This window comes from Lepidochelys olivacea (genome assembly GCF_965140295.1).
Source record: "Lepidochelys olivacea isolate rLepOli2 genome assembly, chromosome: 2".
NCBI classification, from domain to species: Eukaryota; Metazoa; Chordata; order Testudines; family Cheloniidae; genus Lepidochelys; species Lepidochelys olivacea.
In genome coordinates this window covers 102565128-102588671 of record NC_140412.1, presented here as the reverse complement: position 1 = coordinate 102588671, position 23544 = coordinate 102565128, and the positions used below count along the sequence as shown (strand labels likewise).

The window sequence follows — 23544 nt, the reverse complement described above, 5'->3', positions numbered from 1 at the left end:
TTTCTGCACGATTAATATAGAGCTTGTCGTTAATGTCTATAACTCTTGTGAATTTGGGATTCCATTAATGTTGAGTTCTTCTCATCTACCAAACTTAAGGCCCAGTTCTTCAGTCCTCCTTCAGAGACCCATTCCCTACTCTTTAACGGAGTAACCAGTGCAGGACTGAGTCCTATGGAAAGGAAATGTGGAAAATATTAAGTATTTTAAGGGCACTGTATAGAGACGCAGTAAGCAGAGCCCTGAGTGAGCTCACATTTTACTGTCTAAAGGAAAGAATCTATACAGACTAGAGAGAAAAAGAGGCAGGTCATGAAAATCACATTTTTATGTGGAGGAGCTTGAAAATCTCATGCACCTTTCACTGCTCTAAACTGTCAATTTTCACCATATGGAAATTATTAGCCTAATACTGTAGTTTTAAATACTGCCCAGGAATGCTGATTTATAATGGATATTTTATTCTTTGTGTAAAGAAATGCTAAACTTCTAGATAAACTATAACGATTAGGAAAATCTACACCCTGCATTGTGTATGCGATTAGTTTTAAAGGGATGAATTCCGCTCTTATCTGTGCTTGTGTAAATCTGGAATAAGTGAAGTCAGTGTCCCTACAGCAACTGGAGTAACAGAGCAGAATCTGGCCTTGGGTTAAAAAAAAAAATCTTTAGGAAAGGTTACGAAGCATAAGGAACAAAACACAGACTTTGGAATACAGATTATCTACCATGATGAAAGCATTTAAATACTCTACATTAAGGTGAAGAAACTGCTTCTGAAGTATAGGCTAAGTGCATTTTAAAAAGTGCCCTTTCTGTGTATTTAGACAAGCTATTTTCCTGTGAATTAGAATGAAATTTGATTGTTCCAACAAAATACATCCCACTCAGGCATTCAAGCTGAAACCAGCAACAATTGTCAATGACCTTTAACATGCCTGCTATTCAAATTAGTGCAGATCATTAATCACACATAGCTTACATTTTATGATTCGTGTATCCTTCATTACAAACTTTCTCTCTTGCTTGCTGCCCCCTCCCTCCCTTTTTTTCTTTATTCCAAGTCCTCTGGTAATAACCATTGGCTAGTGTAGGGATTCAGAACAGGATCGTACATTTTGGAAGCTGTCTGTAGTAGTTTCTGTTGCAAGTGCAAGAAGTTGGAGGGGTGACACAGCAAAGTCAAACGTTGCGTGCACAAATACCACAGCACTAGGTAACCGTTTTCAGGCGCAGGGCTTGACTGTCTGGCAAGAACCACGTTCGGGGTGGTTTGGACAGTGTGTTCCTCTTAACTGCTAGTTATTCCTAGGTGAAACATGGCAGAAAAGGAAAGCTCTGGGGTGTAAAGATAATACTAACCCGCCTCAAAAGTCCAGCATGGCAATTCTACATCGGCATGCATTTTTACAACAAACAAACAAAAAACAAGCACTCTCAACCCTCAACACACTCGAGAAGTCTAGCACCAAGCTTCAGAAGATTAATTTAGGGTTTCCAGCCATAGACTAAACATATTCCAATCGCCTATGGCACACATACTTTGGGTGATTAAACTGAGCTTTGCAAACGTACAGGAAAATAAGGTTTGAACTTTTCAAACATAGGAGTGGATTATTTTTTAAAAAAGCCATATGGCAGATTGATTTGCTCAGAGCTCTTTCAACTCTTCCAGCGTAACTGTGGAACACCATTACCCTTTGATCTTGATTGAGGACTTTAATGTTTTTGTTACTGTGCATTTGAATAAATCTATAAATATTTTACCAGTGGAGCTAAAAAAAAAAAAAAAAGGATGTTTCTAATAGAAATGCATCTGGAGCAACTCCAAGCTCTTACATTTCAGAGCTTAGATATGTGGGGAGTGTATAGTAGTTTGCACAAACATAACTTTTCACACAAAACAATACACACACACACACACCCATATCCACCTCTATGATAGCTTCCAGTAATTCAGCTCCTGAATGTTTTAGTCATTTGAAAGAAGGTGAGATACATAACAAATCTGATAATGATTCAGTCCTATTAGTGGAATAATTATTTGTATATGACTCATTTCAAGCATCTAGACTTTCCCCGCATTGTACCAGAACTTTGCTGATGAGACAATAGTAGATAGTGTGTGCATTTAATATAGGACAGACCATTCTCCCATCTGGGGGAAGACATCAACCTATACATTGGAGGAAGCCAACGAAAAACAACTGGGATTCGCCAAAGCCAGGCTCGGTCTTTCGTCTGGTAGTCAAAGCAGCCCCGGCTGGCCAAAGGGCCAGGGAAAGTTTGGCGCTGAAGGGGCCCCTGGGTTGGGGCTCGACATAGAGGGTTTGCAAGTCGCCCCCCGTCCGCAGGAGTGGAGCTGGCGCAGTGAATCATGTGCAGTTCTTTCCTTATTGCATTCAGCGCATGGTTTCACCTTCAGATTCTTGTTTGTCTGTGTGTCCTTTCCCAAATATTATTACCTTACGCGAACGAGGTAAGGCACAGGGTGGGGTGGAGTGGGGAAAAATCTCCGTAGGATCTTTTTCTTTTTGGGGGGCTGGGGGCGGTTTGGGGGGATGTGGATCCTCTGAATACGCCCGTGGGAAAAACTTCGCTTTTCCAATTAATGGTTAGTCTTACTCTATAATTTAAGGGATTTAAAAATGGTAACTTTGTACTGTTTGCCGAGAAAGAGATCATTGTTACTGCAGTGGTGCTGGTGGGGGAATTTATGGACTGTATGAGCCTTTTGGCTTTGTACACTTCGTCAAAGGCGGGGGGGGGGGGGAAGAGCTTGAATGCTATATTCATCCATGAAGAAACAAAGAACAAATTGGCTTACTTTAAAGTAAAATGCTTTCGCTAATGAAGGTGGGTGATGGGACTTCAAGCTTTTGAGCCTCGAGTCTCTACTTAAATTATTGAGGATTTTTGCTGGGTAGTATTGATTCAGAATATGCATGAAATGCTTGATGCCTGGGGTGTGTGTGTGTGTGTGTTTTCCCTTCATTTTTTAGTTGCACTCCCTTCAGCTGTGCGTACATAACTCAATGATAAACATTAAAAGAAGTACACAGCTTATCAAAGGAAGTTGGGGCGGGTGGGGGTGGAAAACAAGTATTCACCGATAGACACTGGAACGCTGAGAAGGGCTTGAAGGACAATGTGTAGCAATTACTTCCAGAAGATGAAAATAGCCGTGGGGGTGAGGGTGGGAGTTGAATGTTTATATTTTTTAAAAAGGACACAGAGAGAAAGAAGAGTAGAAATAACGCATTTCCAGACATTTTGTGCGATGAAAGCTTTCCTCCTTCCCCCTTTCCCCCTCCTTCTCCCACTATCTCCAGTGAGAATTAGCATACCAAATAGTTGCGAACCTAATTTGAATTAAGATGGTTCGACAAGTTTAAGAAACTTTGCTAAACTCTGTGATAAGAGAACAAGTTGGGATATTACCATAGGCTGAATGTGTCTGGAAACTTGTGTAGAATGACAGTCACCCTGTTGTTTTTGCTCTAAAACCAGCTAACCTCTCCAATTAACTACTCCCGAGAAACCCTGGCTTTTAAACTGAAAAGTGCTGGTTAGGAGTCAGCACCATTTGTTATGAGCGTTAATAAGCTCCCAGCAGTAGACAAGTATCTTCTGGGGAATGTGCATTGTGTGTCTATGTCCATTACGCATATAGCTAAAGAGCCACTTGGACACTAGATGTTCAAAAATAAATTTGTTCAGACTTCTTCCTAAACATGAACCCTGGTCTTTATTTAATCCAGATGCAGGATTCCACCCCCAACCCCATATTTGCTGCCTTATTGTTGGTTTACATTTTCTGAAAAGGCGACTGGTGTAACCTGTGGAATTTGAAATGCAAATAAAAGCCTGTGGGAGTTGAGGCAGAACAAATCAGCATTTATAAAGTGAAAAAGATTTAATGTCTTTGAAACCATTGCAAGATTTTTTATAAAAACTGAATCATGACGTCAAGTCGTGTGAGAGATTTTTTTTTGTAATGTCTGAAATGTGAAGTGCTTACAGGAAAAACAGATTACAAGATTAACATCTGTTAACATGATCGTTTATCTACAGCCAAAAATAGGTCACTCCTTTCTTAAGGAAACACGACTGCTGGGCGGATGATTAAATAATGAATTTAGACTAATGAGTTAGTTGCAGTCTGTGTGTTATAATCTGACCTGTGACAAAAATATTTAATTCAGAGACCTTCGGAGATCATTATAAGGTCAAAGTCCCTTTTTAGGGAGAGGCACAACTCTCCCTCCTCTTCCTCCCACCCCCTTTTTCTGCTTCTTCTTTTTTCCATTCCCTATTGCTAAATGTTCTCCATCTCCTCCTCCCCCACTGAAGCAGTAATGAATGTTTTCCATCTCCAGTATTGTTAAAGGACACCAACTCTTTGCGTGCAAATGGCTAAGTTTCCTAAGCTCTGGGGTTGTTTTGTCATTAACTGAGACAGTGGCAAAGAAGAATAGGAAACGCCGATGCAAAGTAGCTCTCTGCTTTGCATCTGCCTACCCTCTAACTGTGATTGACAGCCCAAGCCTCCAATCGCCACTTCTTCCTCTCCATAGCTCTGAGTGCGTTTCTGTTACTGCTCAGATCTAGAACCAGGCTGCTTTATTTATTTACACATACCTTGGTGTGTGTGTGTGGATAGATAGAAATCTGCATAGGTACATCAAATCTCATACAAGACAACCGTATACCTCTGTTAGGTCCATAATAATGAATATGTAAAGAGTCAGCATATGAGGAGATTTCAAGTTACAAGTTGAGACCTGCTGGAGGAGAAGAAATATAAAATGATCTCTGGTTATATTTTTACAACAGCGTTGCAGTCATACCTATGTGAGGCAAATGGTGTATTGAAGTCCAAGAGTTACACCCATTCTCAGGTCATCATTGTTGTTTATATCTTTTAGCAATCTTCACAGTACATTATTTTTTTAAAAGTGACTGCAGAGTGCTCTTATGAAAATCACTTTGGGCCCTATGGAGCAATCGATTTTTAGACAGAATTCCTCATTGATTTCAGAGAAGATTGCTGCTGAAAAATTAGAGAGGTCTTTCATACTGGGAAGTAAAACAAAACTATCATGTCTCAAACTTTCTGAAGTTCTTGTAAAGTTTTTTTTTGTGAAGGGGACAGAGTAAATATTTAGTTCAGTGCAAATCCTTGAATTTAAAGCTCATTGCTCCAATAGAATAAAAATGCTGCTGACCAACAGACTCTGAATAATGGTCATTTCTAGACTACACAATAGGCACATTCAATAAAGGAATGCCTGTCGTGAACCATACCAGGTTTTGTGCTTAGTTAATCCTCTACCCCAACTTCACTCCAAATATTGATGTTATAATTTTATTTTTGTTTGGTGTATCAAGAATGTGCTACTTGTAAGTGCAGTGATCCAGACCTTCAGTTAGAGTTTAGCATTTTCTGTGCTTAGGGGTGGATTGTCATTTATCTGTTGAGTTCTCTCATGTTGTGTAATTGCGGTAAAAGGATGGGTGGGTTAGAGGTAGGACAGTTAAAGGACTAAATGCAACCTTTTGTATAAAACAACTTCCCAATTCACTCCGGAGATGGCCAGAATCACTCCTTGGAGAGGGAGCCCAGAGGATGACCAAAGAGGAACCTTTATTCTTTGGCCTTGTGCCACATACTTTATTTCATGCCTGCTGCACTAAATGAGTTAACTATCAAAGGGTTTTTCATTAACTCGACTTGGCAGCCACATATTTAACTTTTTTTTTTTTAAAAAAAAGAGCGTAACAATTTAAAAACGGATTTGAACACCACAACGTGGAAAACTTTTACTCCTATTCAGCCTATTTTATAAAACCAGATTACCTTTGTGCCCCTCCTCTTCTCCCCAACCCCATGGGTCTGGTGCTTTCAGAGAGCCTTGTCGGGATGGGAAAGGCAATAGCTCGACTTTGTCTTGACCGTTGCCTTCCTGTGTTGCATTAATAGCCTGCATCGCCGGGAGGAGGCCAGAGAGCTGCAGAACACGAATGCAACAAAGACTGCAACGGCTTTAAGATTTGTTGCTGTGGTCGAGGTGGTTTTGCAGGGCTGATGTGGCTGGAAGGTGTGTGTGAGAGAGAAGGGGAGGGTTTGTACCTGGGCTGGCCGCAGGAGAGGAGCGGGCCAACCCCAGCAGCAGCTTGTTGCTGTGTGTTCAGTGCCGAGGGAGGGAAGCAGGGAGGAGTTTGGCTCAGGCAGCTCTTGCATTCAGTTGTCCGCCTTTATAATGTAGCCAGGACGTCACAGCCTTGCACTGTAATACAAGAAGTTAAAGAGGCAGAGGGGAAGCAGCCACCCCTCAACTTCTAGCCCTTAACAAAGGCAGAGGCAGGCAGGGATCTGTCAGGAGAAACAGGCGCCGAGAGGAGAGGAAAACACAACTGGGGGGGGGGGCTCGGAGAGATCCAGGGAGGCGCAATTAATGGAGGAGGAACGTTTTGAGGAGGCGAGGGAGGGGGCAGTTGAGCTCAGGCGGCCCCAGCGCTGCCCTATTGGATTACGTGGGGATCTCGTTGCTGGTGAAGCATAGTGGCGTGCAAGGTAATTTACTTTCTATTTTAAACTCCAGTTTGTTATTGTTGAAGGGAAAGGGGGGAGACTTGTTGCAAGGCGTGGCGTGCCCAGAAATAATTACGTAAGTATTCAAACCGGCTTGGTGGTGTTGCTGACAAAAGGGGCAGTTTGTTCTGATGGCAAGGATGGAGTTTATTCCTGACAATGTATCGATTTGGAAAGCTTGAGGGAAGGGGATGGGGAGGAGGGGGTGGAACAGAGAGAAACCTCGCGCTCTCTGTCTGTGGACAGATGAAACTTGGTTGCAAGGAACCCAGATTTATTTCTGGGCGTGGGATAAGGCACTAATATAGTGTAGTTCTGCAAAACAAAGGGGAAGGATGGTAGCTGAATTGCAGTTTTCCTGCGTTCACATTACACTCTTGGTCTTTTTTTTAAAAAATATTTTTAAAGCTCTGATAACACAGATGAACTGACACAAGTTCTGATGAGTTCTGCTCTATGAGTGAGTCACAGAAAACCTTTATCTTTCAATATTATGGTGCCACTTTCTCGTTAGTGAAGGGAGGACTTTTATAGTTTGGTTTCAAGTGTTCTCCAGCTGGAATGCCCAGGAGACGCTTAAAAGTGGAATCCATTTTTTTAAATGCTATTAACTCTAAAATGTCACACTAAAACAAAGATACTTCTTTCATGTAGTGATGTCCATTAATCACATAGATGTGAAGTAAATGTCATTTAAAATTGTTCTCTCAAGCTGAAGGCAATAATTATGTTCCTTTCCCCCATAAAATCTTGTCTGTACAGTAATCAAAATGAAACTGTTTTTCATGTACCAGATAAATATTTGTATAAGCTCTTCAAATATTTTTGATGCTAAGGTAACATAGGCATCATGCATATGTTTTGGTTGCTGTAGAAGGGAAAAAACCTTCATTTGTGTAGTGCTGCTTCATTTTCTGTCAACATGTCCTTTAGTTGTGTCAAAACAAAACCTGAAATAAACTGTCCTGTTTATGCTTTTGTGTGTGTGTGTGTGTGTATAATATATATAAGTTGAATGTACTCTGTCAGGTGCTGAGAAGAGATAAAGAATGGAATTTATCTGAGGTTTTTCTACTAAAACTGGAAGCTGAAGTTGTATAGGAACACCTGTGGTGTAATTAGTATTACAGTTCAGTTATTCAAGGAGACATCTTTAGTTTCACAAGAATAACTGCCATAGCCATCTTGAGTAAGCTCTGGGTAATAAAGTGATCTGCATGTATATTTGGTTTACTTTGAAATAGTGGTATTATGTATACCTTCACTAGTTCTCAGACATTATAAAAGACTCTCTTCAGTTATATCTAATAATCCTCTTCTGAATTTATTTGCAGGGTCTTGATCCTTTAAAGTCCGATGATGTGATATCTTGGTTAGCAAGTATTATTACCGATTCTGCATTACTAATGAAAAAAATCAAACCCCAAACTATGATAAGATTGCATTAATCTGAAGTAGTTGAACAGTGCTGATAGAAAAAAATCTGAGAGAAAATTTAAAGATATTTGAGAGTAACATGGTCTTAAAACACTGACTGATATAACAGATGGGTGTCCAACACTTGTTGTATATCAACAAAGAAGTGGTGCTCATAAATTAGCATAGCTTCTTTCTAAGAGGTTTTATAGCTCATCATGACCTTTTTAAATTGCTAAACATTACTAAAACAATATGCATCAAGAGCTGCAGTCTCTCAGTAAATATGACTGCTCTCAGTACTCTGGGAAAATGAAAATAGTTTACATCACTAGTATTAATGCTATCTATTGTTATGACCTCAATAACTGACTTCCTGCCTGGAATGGAGTTACAGCGGTGACATTTAACTTATATAGATTAAAGTTTCCTGACACAGTGAATATCACCTTTAAAAAAAATGTAGCTACATCTGATTTTCTTATAAGTAGTCATAGCACAGTGCCATCACCAAGATCTAACAAGACCAATTATCATCACAGGAATTTTCAGTGACCAGATAAAAATGATTGTCATCATTCTAAATCAGTGGTTCTCAAACTTTTGTACTGGTGACCCCTTTCACATACCAAGCCTCTGTGTGTGACCCCGCCCCCTTTTAAATTAAAAACACTTCTTTATATATTTAACACTATTATAAATGCTGGAGGCAAAGTGGGGCAAGCTAACAGCTTGCGACTGCCCCCGTGTAATAACCTTGTGACCCCCTGAGGGGTCCCGACCCCCAGTTTGAGAACCCCTGGTCTGAATGTTCTTTCCTGGTCTAACTGCCTTTTAACTGCAACTTTTCTCCATTTAGCTTTACTCCAGCAAACATAGAGACTTTTTCCCCCCCAAATATTTCAGAATTATTTGAGAAGGAGGGAGGGGAACCAATATGCCTCGCTTGAGTGAAAAATAAGAACCCTTTAAAATATACTTTCTTGGTGATGTTTGTGTAGCATACATCAGATGGCACGATGTATGACAGACTGGAGGAGTATAATCAGATGAATGATGTAGATGCTAACTTTTGTAAACTTTGGGCAGTCTATTTATTTAGCTTTGTTAAGGTCATTAAGTGCAGTGCGCCAAATCCCCAGCTGGTGTACATTCATTTAGCTCCATTGACTTTAATGGAGTTACACCAGTTTATACCAGCTGAGGATCCAGCCCGATTACTTTTACACTGTGATTTTTTCCTACCCCTATGAAAGAAAATATAATTACCATACTTATTAAGGGCTTGATCCAAAGCCCACTAAAGTCAGTAATAGCTTTGGAGGGCCCCAGTATCGCAAAGACTTATTCATACCCTTAACTTTACACACCATTTACTTAATTGGGATGATTCACAATGTGTTTTAAAAAAAAGCAAGTTTGTAAGTCTTCAAAGGATCTTGACTCAAGTTTGTAGATCCTATATTCAGATTAGAAAATTGTGTTTAGGGTGTCCAACTGCATTATGTCTTAACACCATAACAATAGGAAGCTGAAATACAAACTTGATTGCATTCAGCAGGAAGAAACTTGCTTGAGCCTGTGTATTTAACTTGTAAAATGTGCTTGTTTACATTTTTAAGACACAAGTGTGAATGTGTACATGTATGCGTTTTAAGGATGAACATGTATTAGATTTCTACCAGAAATGGCATTAAAAAAAACCCACTGTTGTTCTTTTCATAACTGTGCATTGTTTGTCAGTTTGGCAAGAATGTATGAGCCGTTTTATACTTGCTTGTTGCCTAGCTGTCCTCTGATACACATATCCTCTGCTCCTATTGACTTCAGTGGGAGTTGCATGAGTGTATCTCTCAGGGTAAAATTGCGCTCTGTCTATTTCAGTAGCGGAGATTTCAACTGTTTGGAACCATGGTAGCTTGGAAACTATGAGCTATCTTAACTTACTTTTTCTGTAGCCATAAACTGCATCCAGATAATTAATGACTGGATGGCAAAAAACAGCAGAAAGTCAAATTTATTTGATTCGACATCTGCAATATAAATATTTGAACCTTGCAGCAACATTCCTTTTTCAAAGCAGACATCTTACATGATGTAAATGTTTATACATTTCAGTGCTAGGATAAAGCTGTTATGATTCAATCACTTAGGGCAAAATTCTCTTTTGGGTTACACCAGTGTAATTGCACAGTAACTCCTCTGTAATCAATGCAGTTACTCTGGAGTTATATGGGCATAAATGAGAGCAGAATTTAGCCCTTAATTTCTTAAAAGAAAAAAATGGAACCCTCTGTTTCCCAAGATTTGTACTAAAAACTCTCTCAGCAGAAATGATTTTAATAACCTTGGTATTACTGAGCCTGCTCTAAAATGTACTAGTGGATCATGGTTCAGGTAGTTAACATTGCTATAGCTTTCATTAGTATTGTAGTACTTGTGTGCATGTGTTTACTTTCATTACCTGACTGTAATCCTGCAAACGTCCTGTTTCTTGGCTTGCTAAACCTGCTTTCCTGTCTGAGGCCACTGATGATGATTACCCAACATCGATGATTAATTTTGCTATTGCTGTTTACACCTTAACTCAGGTATCAGTAGAGCTACATCAAAATCGGTACACATTTCCTGTAAACAGTTTCTCCCTCCATTCCAGAAGCTGGATTACAACAACAGTTCTTAAGCAAACAGTCTCAGGATATTATGCATGTGTTACTATGTTTTGAAGGGATATTGGCAAACTCTGTTTGTCTATTTACATGATGATAAAGTTACATATTTAGGGTTGTTAATGAATTCAGTGGTCTAAACTGTTTAAAACCTTATGGGATGAATGAACAGAGGCTTTTAATGTGGATTCAAAATTACTTACTTTGAGCTGAGTATTTAAAAAGTATTTTGACTTTTGCTAGCCTTTCACTAAAATGATGACTTATTGGAAATAATTGAATTAGTATCATCAGTAGAATATTATATTTAACACTTGCTTAAGAAAGTCTACATTTTACTGCAGCCAGATATAGAAGCCATAGCCCAAATTTTGCTGTCATGTGTACCGGTGTAAATCCAATGTTACTCTGAATTTACATTGATGTATGGGGGAACACAATTTGGCACATAGTGCTTTGCTTCTCATTAAAGTTTATACAGTTACTAAATACATTTCAAATCTCTAAGAAATGCATATTGTCTCTCTCTTGTCTGTCTGTTTTCTTTACATCTTGCTGTCTGGCATTTGAGCTTTCCTTTCCACATGGTGGCTGTCATGCTTATGTCTAGAAGGAAATCTTTTCCACCAGCACATTTCCAAATTGTAAAGTAGTATAATTTTGTGACTCCCAAAAATTTTAAGTGCAGTTTCTGAAGTGATCTAGCTGTTAATCTTTTTTTTTTCAAAACGAAATGGAAACTACAAAGCATGTACAATTGCAATCTGCAACTATTTTTAGAATTCAGACATGTTTAGTATATACTACAGTTATGAAAACAAATACTTAACACACAGGGTAATGGCTGGATACAGGTTATTTAAAAAAACCAACAAAACAGTAGCATTTACTCCAGCGACACTACATCTATTTCATATATATTCACTTTGATAGATTGCTTTTCTGGTTTTTTTTTTTTTTTTTTGGTCAGTAGCTAATGAAATAATATATTTCATGAAATTACTGAAAAAAATGTAAAGAAGATATGAAAGATCAATTCATCAGACAGTTCTGGATCTAAATGGTTGCTGAAAATAAGACCAACTAATGTATTTTAGTGTTTTCAAGGCACATGTACATATTTTTCTTTTCCAGCAGGTAAAGTAAAAGGAAGACTATTGAGTTGGCATGTCACTTTTGCTCATGTCAGATCAGGCTCCTTGATATGGCTGCACTATTATTAATTTTTTTCCCCTCTGTTCATTTAAAAGGATGGTGAGCAGGGAAATGGTGTTAGCTTTCAGGACATACTGTGACAGACTGATGGAAATTGAGGTGCTGTTTTTATTTTTAATTTATTTATCAACCCTGATTTAAAACATTCCTCAGGTTTCAGAGTTTTTTCCAGTAGTATGACACTTTCCAAAATGTGTCTTGATTACAGTTGTAGTTAAAATTAAAAACATTTTCCATGCTTGTCATGTTAAAAATAGACTTTTTAAAGGAAATTATTCATGTTCTTTGTTTTAAAAAGGGCAACATGTGTGTTTCTTCACCATATGGTAGCATTTAACCCATATTATATGAACTGACTAGGAGTTGCATTTAAGTGTTGATTTATTTCAGTACTTCAAAATGTTCTTTGTCTGAAATCTAGTACAGTAAATGATGCTTTTAAGGTTGTGCAATGGAACTCTGGGTTTAGCAGCTGTAGTTTGCTGTTACAATGATACTAGGTAATGAGTAAGCATTTTTTTTTATTCTCTCTCAAATAATTTCCTTAAAGAATAATCCAGCTCTGAATGTTGAAATGATTTGTGGGAAGACTTATTCACAATAGTCAGTGACACAACATGGTGTCAAGAGTTCCAGGGTGAGATGTTGCAGTCTTTGCTGGCTGAAACTAGAGCTACTCCTTTGATGGCTGACGATATGCTAAGCAAGACTTAGTTTTAGTGCCCCAATAGTCTGCCCATTTTAAAAGGTGCATTCTTGTTCACTTTGGGTTAGACTGTGAAGTACGTATGTTGGTGAGCAGACCATTATTACCAACTCCAAGTATTCTAAAACCATCAGTCAGCTTCCCAAAAATCATGGGATTTTTTTAATTTTTTTACTTTTAAAGAAAATACATTTTGAGTTCTTTTGTTTGCTTTTTGGTTTTTTGAGCCTTTAGGGGTCACATTTTCAGTCTTCACTGGAGCCATGAGGACTAGATACTTTTACAGTAAAAGCTGAAATTCTCCTATAGTTATTTGACTCCGAGAATTCAGACTTTAATGAAACACCAAATATTATTAGACTTGTGATAAAATTGTCAGAGCTGACGACATTTAGTTACTTACATAAAGTAGTCCCATTGATCTCAGTGGAACTACTTGTATGAGTAATCCATTTGCTCTCCATCATGTGTAAGGGGTTCACAGTCTGTCCCTTAGTGAGGTCTTTTGCGGCCTTAAAGTATATCCTTGAGTAGAAAAATATTCCAACATATCTGTAATGGGTTCACTGTATAAAAGATATGTTGGCTCCTTGTAGTTTCAGATTGTATTCTTAATAAATTAATTTGTACTATAGTGATTGTAAGTACATGGTACACTTCTTAGATCATTGGAAGAGCTCTGTATAATACTTCTGTTAACCTCAGTAAAATAAAACATGAAATAAGATTTCCAAACTCCCTCCAGTTTTGAAACCATTGAGGTGTGCATTGGGGAGAATCTGTACTCCACAGCATTATGCTGTCCTCTTGATGTCTCCTTGAATGCCACTACAGGTTTCATATATTTTCATACCTGGTCCCTTGCAATGTCCTCCCTATTGTTGTTTAACAGCAATACCTTGTTGACACCATATTTAATAGTAATATTAATGTTGATTTCAGGGACAACGTATTTCAAGGGAAAAAAGAGATAAATGTGTGTTCATTGATTTTCAGGAAAACCTGGAGGGACAGAAAAAATACATGCTGCATGTAGATAAGCCCTGGTTCCTTTTCTTATTTTCTAGATGAGTTTTACCTCTGTAAGTGAACGCTATGAACCGTGATGCATAATTTATATTGACATTAACAATGATACTAGAGGAATGTTTTAATGCCAGTTTGAGAAAATATCACAATTAATGTTGATAACCCTGGTTCAATTACATTGAAATTGATTTTAGTAGAAACATCCATGCCTTTGGCATGACCGTAAGTGGTATGATGAAATAATTCACTCCTTTTCATAATGCCAAGCATATTGGAGAGATCATGTTATCATGAACAGTGCACACCAGGTGTCAAATGACTTGACAGATATACAGCTTCACTTCTGAATGGTTCCTTCCAATTAGAAAGTAACAGTTTTAAAGGGATCAATGGAGGAATTGGAGTCTCTGAATTCTGTAATGTCAACAGGTGTGTTTTTGCTACTGTTATTTGTTCAGCTAGTTTTTAATGAGCCACAAAACTATTTGGTAAATCTTGGGCAAAGTTAGAAAACAATACTACATGAAAGTCGTGGGGATTAATGGTTTAGTGGTAGGGATTAAAAATGGTCTCCGCAAATTACCCTGTTGATAGAGAAGCCAGAATCTGTTAATGGTATTACAAACAGATTGGTTTATCAGTCAGTTATTTTCTAGGTTGGTTAGTGATTATAGGTTGCTCTGTATTTGTACTACAAAAGTAAATTGTGTTGGGACTGCTAATATTCCACACACAGTTATTTTAAATATTAAAAGCAATGTCAGATAACTTTTCAATACTTATTTAGATGGGCATCAGCTATGGCCAGAATTTTCCAAAGTGGATGCTTATAGTATTTGGGTACTAAATAGGTGATCTGACTTTCTGAGGTGCTCAAGAATGGAAGCTATAAGTGCCTGGCATCTCTGAAAATCAGGCCATCTATTTAAATGCTTAATTTTAGTGCTGAAATTTTTGGCCTGTGTCTTTATTTGTTTCTTTGCAGAGCCTTAGCATGTGTTGCATGCTTCTGATAATCAAAATAATGTGCACATTCTTTTAAACCAGTGGTTCTCAACTTGCGAGTCACAACCCCAGAGGAGGAAGAGAGTTATGAACAGGTGTCAAGGAATGGTGATCACTCTGCCCTTCCCATTTTGCTGACTGGGGAGTCCCAGCTAGCTGAGAGGGGAGGGGACAGGGGTAAAAGTAATATTAAACTCTTACCAGTATTGGGACCAGCTCCAAGCCCCTGGAAGGGGCGGGGCCTCGGGTGGAAGGGGCAGGGCTGGGGGGGGGTCAGCTTCCCTGAGCCAGCCCATCCACACTGCCTGGCCCGCTCTGCTCCAGCTGCTATCACGGTAGCGACGACTGTGAGCCCTGGGACCTTTTAAATTGCCGGCCCCAGGGCAGCTGCCTCTCCTACCCCCAATCACCGGCCCGAGGGGTGCAAAAGGGGCAGTGATGTTAAAGCGCTGCATACAGGCTGGTACCGGCTTCTTACCGGCACGCTGTAGCAGCCTGTACAGGCCTACTTTCACCCCTGGGAGGGGGGTCTTGATATGAACTTGGACAAGGGGTTTGAGGTATGGAAGAAGTTGGTTGTTTTAAAGAGTGACTCTTGTGTGCTATCGTCTAATCTTTATACATAAAATTCTCTTCCCATGCACCAATATTTCATGTTGTTACCATTCATACTTACATTATAGGTCACATGCGCCTCTATGCCTATGCATACAACACTTGGTATAAACTGGCACATTCTGAGAGTCTCCCTGACAGAGAGGAGTCACAATGGAGTCCTTCAGATATTTGCTGCATCTTTCTATGCTTGTCTTGGGAGATACTGTTGCTTTCACTTTACTGCCTTGCACTGATCTGTAGTCTATAGGCTTTTCATTATTAGCTACATTGGGGAAATGCAGTTGTTTGCCACTGGAAGTGAAATGGCAGATAAAGAAAATTGCCAAGTATGATACTTCTTAGACGCGTCTGGAGCACTGCAAGGAAGATTCACACACTAGACAAAATCCTAATTGTTCTCTAATAGTTTGGCTCTTACAAGAGAAGAAGGGCAGGATTCCAGTGCAAGCAAAGAAATCTCAAAGTGGTTTAGACGGAAAGTGGAAGATCAGGGTTGCTGCATAGAAAGCTGGAGGTTGGGATGCCAAATTTACTTGTTCTCATGTTAGATGAATGAATAGCTGCAAGGACATTAGCGAGTTGAGTAGTTTGAGGGGAGGAAAAGGAGTGGAGTCCTTGAGAAGTGTCATAAAAGTTAATTCCTTGCCTTTTTAATACCAGTCTCCTTTTTCTTCTAATTAAAAATCTAATACTCCTGAAAACATTCAACATTTTTAGTTATTTTGAAGGAGCAGCCCTCTTAGAGTGATGAGAAGGATCAAGGCTTGCATCCTCAAAGAGTGTAGGAGGAGATAGATGGTTAACCTTGCTCTTTTGGGTACAGCGTGTGAATTTTGCAACTCTGGAGTACAGGAGATCAGACGTAGAGAGAGCAAAATGAACACAGTGAGAGATTAGTTTTTCTTTGACAGGGTTCAGGGTAATGGCAGGAACAACAAGTCTGCCTGAATTTTGGCTTGGGTCCTATCTCTTCCATAACCTAATTATGTAGACTGGGACAGGTTATTAAGCAGCATATGGGGACCCTTCATTCTCTCAGCCAATTCTAAGATGGGAACAGTGCCATTTGGGTCACTTAAGTCTCGAGAGAGAGAGAGGTTACAGTCTGGGAGCCTTTGTCTTGTCTTTTCCCCCTTTTCAAGAAGATGCATGCTCTTCTCAGATCTCTAAATAAAGGGAAGAGACAAGGAGATATGTGATAACTAAGAGGATATCAGACATCAAGCACATTTTTGTTGTCCTTTCACTTGGGTTTGCTGAATGTATTTTAAGGAAGTGCATGGCATTTAAAAGGCTGAAATCCATCTGCTTCACACTCTGATTGAATTTAGTCTCCACTTTTGGCACAATAATTCTTCATAGGACAATTGAATTTTCCTCAGTAACTTTTGAAAAAGAAAATACTTGCTACCTTTGCAGAAGAAACACAAATATTTTTTTTCAACCCCTCTCCCCCTCCCCCCCCCCACCAAAACAAACCAACTTTACCCTGATTTTTCTCATATTCCTTTGGGGTTTGTGCGGATAGTGGTTGTCTAGCTAGAGGAACCCACACTTCTTCCATGCTAGGACACACGCATTCTGATAACATCTTGGAGCTAGGCCACTTTTGAAATTCTGAAGTTGAACACACACAGTCACTCCTCTCATTCAGGATAAACTAACAGAACTCTGCCAAGATTAGTTGATGGAACTGTCAGGTTCTGTCAGCTGCGTCTGTTTTCCAGTGCAGAAAGCTTGCTTTGCTACCTCACCAGCTTTCCTTTGCTACCTCACCAATAGGGAGCTGGGCTTGGGCAGCAGCAGGTAAAGAAAGAGAGGGAGGAGGCAAAGTGAGTGGGGTTTGAGCAGGGCTTTGGCGTGAATGGATGATTTAATAGGAGATGCCTGTGGGTGGGATCCATTTCTATGCAGGGCTGCTGGGGTCGTTCCGGGAACCCAGAGGCTCTTTATTTAGGCACCAGTGTAGAGACGCTTGACCTGAGCTCTGTGGCACACCATGCAACAGCACTGTGTGTAGGGGGTTGTTGGATTGTCTTGTGTTTTGGATGGTGCCTAGCACAGTGAGAATGTGGTCCGTGACTAGGACTCCTAGGTGTTACTGTAATACAACTGATACATAATAATAATGGGCAGAGTGGGGAGGGTGAGGAGTGGAGATCTGGGGTGGGGGTGGGGGCAGGGGAGGGAGAGTGGTGCATAGAGAAGGAGGGGCCAGAGCAGAGAGGTGTGTGTGTGTGTGTGGTGGGGAGAATGGAGAGGAGCTCCACTTCGATTAACCACCTGCGTTCATCAGAATTTAGATAATCTCTGATGACTCACTTACGGTTCATCAGAGTGCACATAGATCTTCTCCCCACTGCTCCTTGCTCCTCACATACTATTCTCACACAGCCCTGCTCTTTCATATGCACCCTTGGTCTGCACCATGACTCCTCCTCTCTGGCCATATTCAGCTTTTAAACACTGACATAGAAAACCTGAGTAGTCAGGGTGGGGTTGGGGTTGGGGGTTGAGGAAGCGTATTGAGGCGTGGGGCTGTAGGGAGTCATGAAGTGGCGTAATGGGAGCAATCTGGGTCATGCACTGGAGGCTATGGGAGGAATTGGGCTGTGCCAGGGAACAAGGGGAAGGAGTACAGTTGGGGGGCAGGGTATATGCTAATCTTGTATTCGTCTGAATAACGTTTAGCATTTGCAGAGATTTCTTAAATAAGTTTAATCAAAAACACACTTTTTTTTTGTTAACACCAGTTACAGCTGCTCAAGAGTTCATACCACCAACTCATTCTTAAGAGAAATCAGGAGTCGAGTCACTAGTTAAGTACACACACAACCTTTGAAATCTACAGTTGTGATTACCTTTTGCATATCCTCCGCCCACACCTGCCACTTTCCTTCACAACCCTAACTCTGACCAGAAACATTGACGGTTGAAAGAAGGAATAACATCACCTTAATAACATTGCTATAAACATAAACTATAACAAAACAATAAACATGATACAACCTTTTCCACTTAAAAAAATTCCCTTGATTAACAATCATCCAGCAGAACCCACTTAAACACAACCATTTACCCCTTACACACTAAACACCTACACTTCTGTGTGACACAAGTTCAACATTTTAGACAATTAGAAAAGCTCCATTTCTAACCACTAGGCTTGGTTGGAGTTAAATTATGATTATTTCTTATTTGTATTATAGTAGCTCCTAGTGGCCATGACTGAGAGCAGGACAGAGCTCCATTGTGCTAAAGCTAGGTGATGTACATACACAAAGTCAGATTCAGTCCCTGCCCTTGCTGGCTGTATTTTTGTGTGCATGTGGTTAAATGGATTTGTTAAATGTGTCATTGACATTCTTCAAGGCATATCTGCTATCAAGTTAAATGTTAAGAAATAGCTGGTAATTATCAAAGACCTCTTCAAATTAAAGTAGTATAAAACTATCTATTAAAAAACTACTATTAAAGTAGTATTAAACTATCACAAATTAAGTAAAATCTGTGTAATCTCAAAATTACTGTACATTTACCAAGCAGTTAGTCAGAGAATGGTGAAATATCTGGCTCCATGCTGACATTTGAAAGATATGCTGTGTGTGGAACCTGGACATTTGGCAATAATCTTCCTGGCATCAAAAGCGATCTGGATGGTCATGCTGTGGAAATGCTTTCTGTTTTTCTCAAAAATCAGCTGGTGCCACACAGGGAGTGTGAGTGCCATCACATTCTTCCTAGGACTTCTAGGAATGATAGAGAGGCCTTAACTGATTATTCTGTTGCTGTTGGGGAGTGCTTAGACACTTGATAGATGCCTGAATATCTTGGTTGTTGAGGAAATGAGTTTACCAGATACCAGGAGGCTGATTTCATGCTTCATAGTGAAAGGGCACAGAGTACTTTTTGAAGAGCAGGAAGGGGGAAACATTGGGCTTGACTTGTTGTGTAGAATGCATTCACGTAGGCTCAAAGTGTTTGCACGCTCAGATGGGGTAGTATGGTGTACACAAGCCTTCTATCTTTGTTCAAACTCGAATGGAAACTTTTAAACAATTGAAACTTTTTTTATAATATCAGGATATTAGTGGGTTATGCAGCATACTTAGTCCTCACATAGAAGTGAACCAACGGGTCATTTCTGTACATTCTGTGGACCAGATGCAGATGGGAATAAAGCAGTGCAACTCCCTGGGCAGCCTTTGGGCCAAATTCAGTGATGATGTAAATAGTGGTGTAAATTAAAAATTGGGCAGAAATTTGTGCTTGTTGCAAAATAGTGGAATTTGTACCAATTTGGCATTGATTGGGAGCTAAGTTTTCTGCTCAGTTTCTCTAGATTTATATTGGTATAACTCCATTGACTTCAGTAGTATAATTGAAATTTACATCTGAATAAGTGAAGTCAGCATTTAGTCCGAGGTCTGCAAAATGAGCATAATCTATATCCGTATAGAAGATGTGGTGGGGCAGGTAGCCACTTGTAGCAGGAAAACTAATTAAGAGGAAGAGATAAGATAATGGAGGACTCCACGTTTCAGTGTAACTTGCATCATCTTCAGCACTCCCGGATGTAGTCCTGGTGTAAGCAAGGGCAAACTTTGCTTACTCCCTTTTCTGTAGGTGCTGAATTTGGTTCCCATAGAATACAAAATCAGTGTAATTTAAACTCCCTTTCTGATCAATTCAGATCTCATTTATTCCAGGTGTGTAATTTACACTACCACACACATCACTGCTGAACTTGGCCCGTTTGTGTAAGCACATATTCTTCTGTGTGCATACGCACACAAAAAATATGAAATGTTGACTGTGTAGCCCCTACTGACATTAGTGAGTACTTACTACTCACATGAGTAGTCCCCATTGACTTCAATGGGACTTCTCATGAGAAAGTGCTCGCCAGTTTCAGTAATGATTGCACAGTCCTGTCCTAAGTGGGGGTAAAATTGCTCAGTAGTCCTTGTATTGGTATTTCCTTCAAAAAGAGCTTTAGTATTACAGGGCTGTACTCTTACAAGTGTGAGATTTGCATGTTGTTTTCACTTCTACCACCAGCATCAGCAGTCATTTAAAAATGGAACTGAGGAACGTGTATATAAAAATCTCATACATAGTACATGAAAAATACACAGTTATCTGAAACTGAGTAAAAGCTAAAAATAAATATTCCTTTTCTTCCCTTTTCCCCCTCCCAGGCCCTTCTTTCTGTCTGGCCAAATTTCTGTCCTTGGTTACATGCCGACAACCTCATTGAAATTGGAGGGGTGTAACTAAGGGTAAGTTTTGTTCCTCTGTGTATACGGGAGGTATATATGTGTGTTATAGTAGGAGCTGGTTAATTATGAAAGAAAAAATGGCACATGAATGAAATACAGGTTTAGGAAATGAGAAGAGCTAGAGTAACATTGTTTGCCTAAAGATGTCATCATGGCACAGACATTCTGTATATTTTCTTTAGTTGCTAGAATATGACAAAAGAATAACTTGTTAAGTAACATCAGAGAAATGTACTTGCTCAGTAGACCAGCAGCAAATGTACAATACAGTAAATGCCAAAGGCAAGGATTCAATTTAATAGTGACTTAAGAACCTTGCAATAGTTCAGAATTTTGCTTTCCACGTTTCATGTCTTGATAAAAGAGCAAAAGATTTGACTTTTTTTTACATCTATAAGAAACAGTTCCATTTTACAGAAGATATGCATTGGTTTTACCAGTCTTTAGTTTTAAAGATTGTACCTGGACAAACTTCCTAACATTGCAATTGTTACAATTTATGGGGGGAGAGAGAGACACACACACAGAGTAATGTAACAGATTTATATTCAAACCATAAAGGTGTGTGGTGCTAATCAGAACCAATAGGTACTCTAAGGCATCTTTACTTTTCCAGTTGGGTTTTGAACTTTTGGACTACTAAATTTTATTTTCTTGTTAAGAGCCACAGTCAGTGGAGTCAATGAAGTTAGACCAGGAATTAATTTAACTAATTTTTGTTAAATATTCAAGGGTGGTTTTTTTTTCTAGTTTGATTTTTAGATTAGTTTAAAACAGGTTAGAAATTAAATTTGTTTAAAATCTTTGGCTCGGGGCATCCATACTGCCACCATTTTCAATCAAAATAATTGCCACCAGTATGAGGCTTGGAAATGCTTTCCGTACTTTAATGGTGTGGCCCTTATATTCCACCCTAATCCATGTAGGCAGACACTAGTGGCCCCACTGAAGTCTGTGCAAAGGTTTGCTCACACGGGTCATCTTGTACAGTCAGAGGCTTGATTTCAAATGCAGCCATTTTTTGGCCAGTGTTTGAACTCAAACTCATCACACTGATTTTCATGAATTTTTTAACTTCCAGAGTATTTGAATGTGAAAAATGGGTGATTTACTTGAAATAGTTTCCCTTCTATGTTTGTCTTCCTATCTGCTATCCAAAAAGATTATATTGTATGCATCAGTGTAATGTATCCATTAGTTTATGGCTCCAAAGTCTTCCTGGAAGTGTCACAAATCCACAGGGTCCCTTAGTGCTAGATTTAGTATTTGAAGTTTTAGTTTTAAAATCTATAAAACGTCTGTTCTCATACAGCTCCCAACCGGTTTTGCTTTCAGAGAAGCTCAAGAGCTCAGATTATTGTTTCCAGAGTCAAGTTTAATTTACGTTTAGTCAAATCCATCTTCAAGGGTTACTGTCAACTTGAAAAATCACATTTGCCTGAACATTTTGTACCTAATGTAGTTAAAAGCATAGTTACTCCTTACAACCAAGACAGAGCTTTACAGGGGTTAGAACAGTGGCCTTAGTGCAAATGATCCTTGGGTCCAGTTCTTCCACCTGGAAATCTGAAGGAAACTAAATCATATCTACGACAGGGGCCGAGCCAGTAACTCAGTATGGAGAGTGTTTCTCAAACGAGGGTGTGCATTTATTAGGAAAAAGTGGAGAAGAAAAAGAATTTGGATGGGTGGGGGCCATTCAGTAACAAACATAGCAAAATGAAATAAAAATCTGGTATATTAAATAATCAGATAAACTGTAGCAGTGGCCCAATTCTCATTCCTTTGCCCGGCTACCCTAAGTGCTGCAGCATGATGGCATCAGTGATCAGGCGGAAGTGAGTGTGGCTCAATTGTGCTGGTGTGACTCCCCTAGCTGAGTTCACTTGCAGCGGCCTCTCTGTGTCCTAAGTTGATGCCAGGATGTCCTTATCCACATCCTTGATGCTGCCTGCCCATGCACTCTTAAGGGGCACATCACTCCTGAGAGCCTCCACTCCCTGCTACACTCAGGAGCCATCTAGATTCTGGGATGAAGTGACAGCCAGGAGACCTGGTCACACACACAATACCTGGGATTACTAGAGCTGAAAGGAATTAGTATGAAAGTTATTTTTCTCTGTGTATTTTGTTCATTTATGCATGGTCACTTTCATTTTCTTCTGTGTGGTAAATTTCTTCATTACTGAAAAGATCCTTATAAACATTGATAGGGAAACAGAAAAATCATTTTCATTTCATGTTTTTAAAAAGAGGTAACTCCTGCCCTCTCAAATTATAAGGTGCTTTATCAGAATTTCTTTTTTTTAAATTAGACACGTTTTCAAAAAGTTTCAGGTTACAGAGTCCCTTCAAACTTTTTTGCTGGCAAGACTTCCTTGCTTGAGCAAAGTTGAATTGCTTTTATGGGTGCCATCCAAAATGGCTGCTTAAATCAATGGGAGTTTTGCATGAGTCAGTCACACCTATTTTTATCAAAACTACAGTTTTATTGAGATTAGCCACTGTAAATGCCCAAGACCGGTGCAAATGGAGATTCAGACTCCATGGGATGATGAAATATATGCAAATCTTAAGCACATAAGCAAGATTGATGCATTCATTTAATCACATTTAGAGATCCATGGGCAGATCAGAGCATGGAATTTGCCCGTCAGTTTGAATGGAGAAAACTGTTCATGTTGCAAACAAAACTGAAATTCAAATCTTGCAAAGATTAACACACCACCTTACCATTTCAAAATGTTAGTAGCCCCATTGACGCTTCAATGGTACTATTCACAGTGCACAAATTTAAGCAGTGTAAGTCTTTGCAGGGAGTGGGCCCAATTTCTTTTTAACCCCTTGACGCTGGGAATCAGGTTTATTGATTAAGTATGATTCTTATTGCTAACAATGTGCTATGCAGACACCACCATTCCATCAAATTAATATTGATTTCTATTATAGGACAAAGGACATAACTGTCCACTTAAACAATGAGGAGTCTGCTGGCACCTTAAAGACTAA

General features: G+C 39.4%; 1 protein-coding gene across 3 annotated transcripts in view; it reads left to right on the top strand.

Moving 5' to 3' along the window:
• The first annotated feature begins 2383 nt into the window (after positions 1–2383).
• The window catches only part of ZNF516 (zinc finger protein 516), a 129044-nt gene continuing 107883 nt past the window's right edge, over positions 2384–23544 (top strand). Inside the window, exons 1-2 of one of the 3 annotated variants that reach the window (XM_084619260.1) lie at positions 2384–2479; positions 20455–20535. The gene's annotated coding sequence lies outside the window, so the exon portion shown is untranslated. Of the gene's footprint in view, positions 2480–6270; positions 6578–20454; positions 20536–23544 lie in introns of those variants that run through there. The other 2 variants (XM_084619261.1, XM_084619262.1) reach the window with 2 other exon arrangements.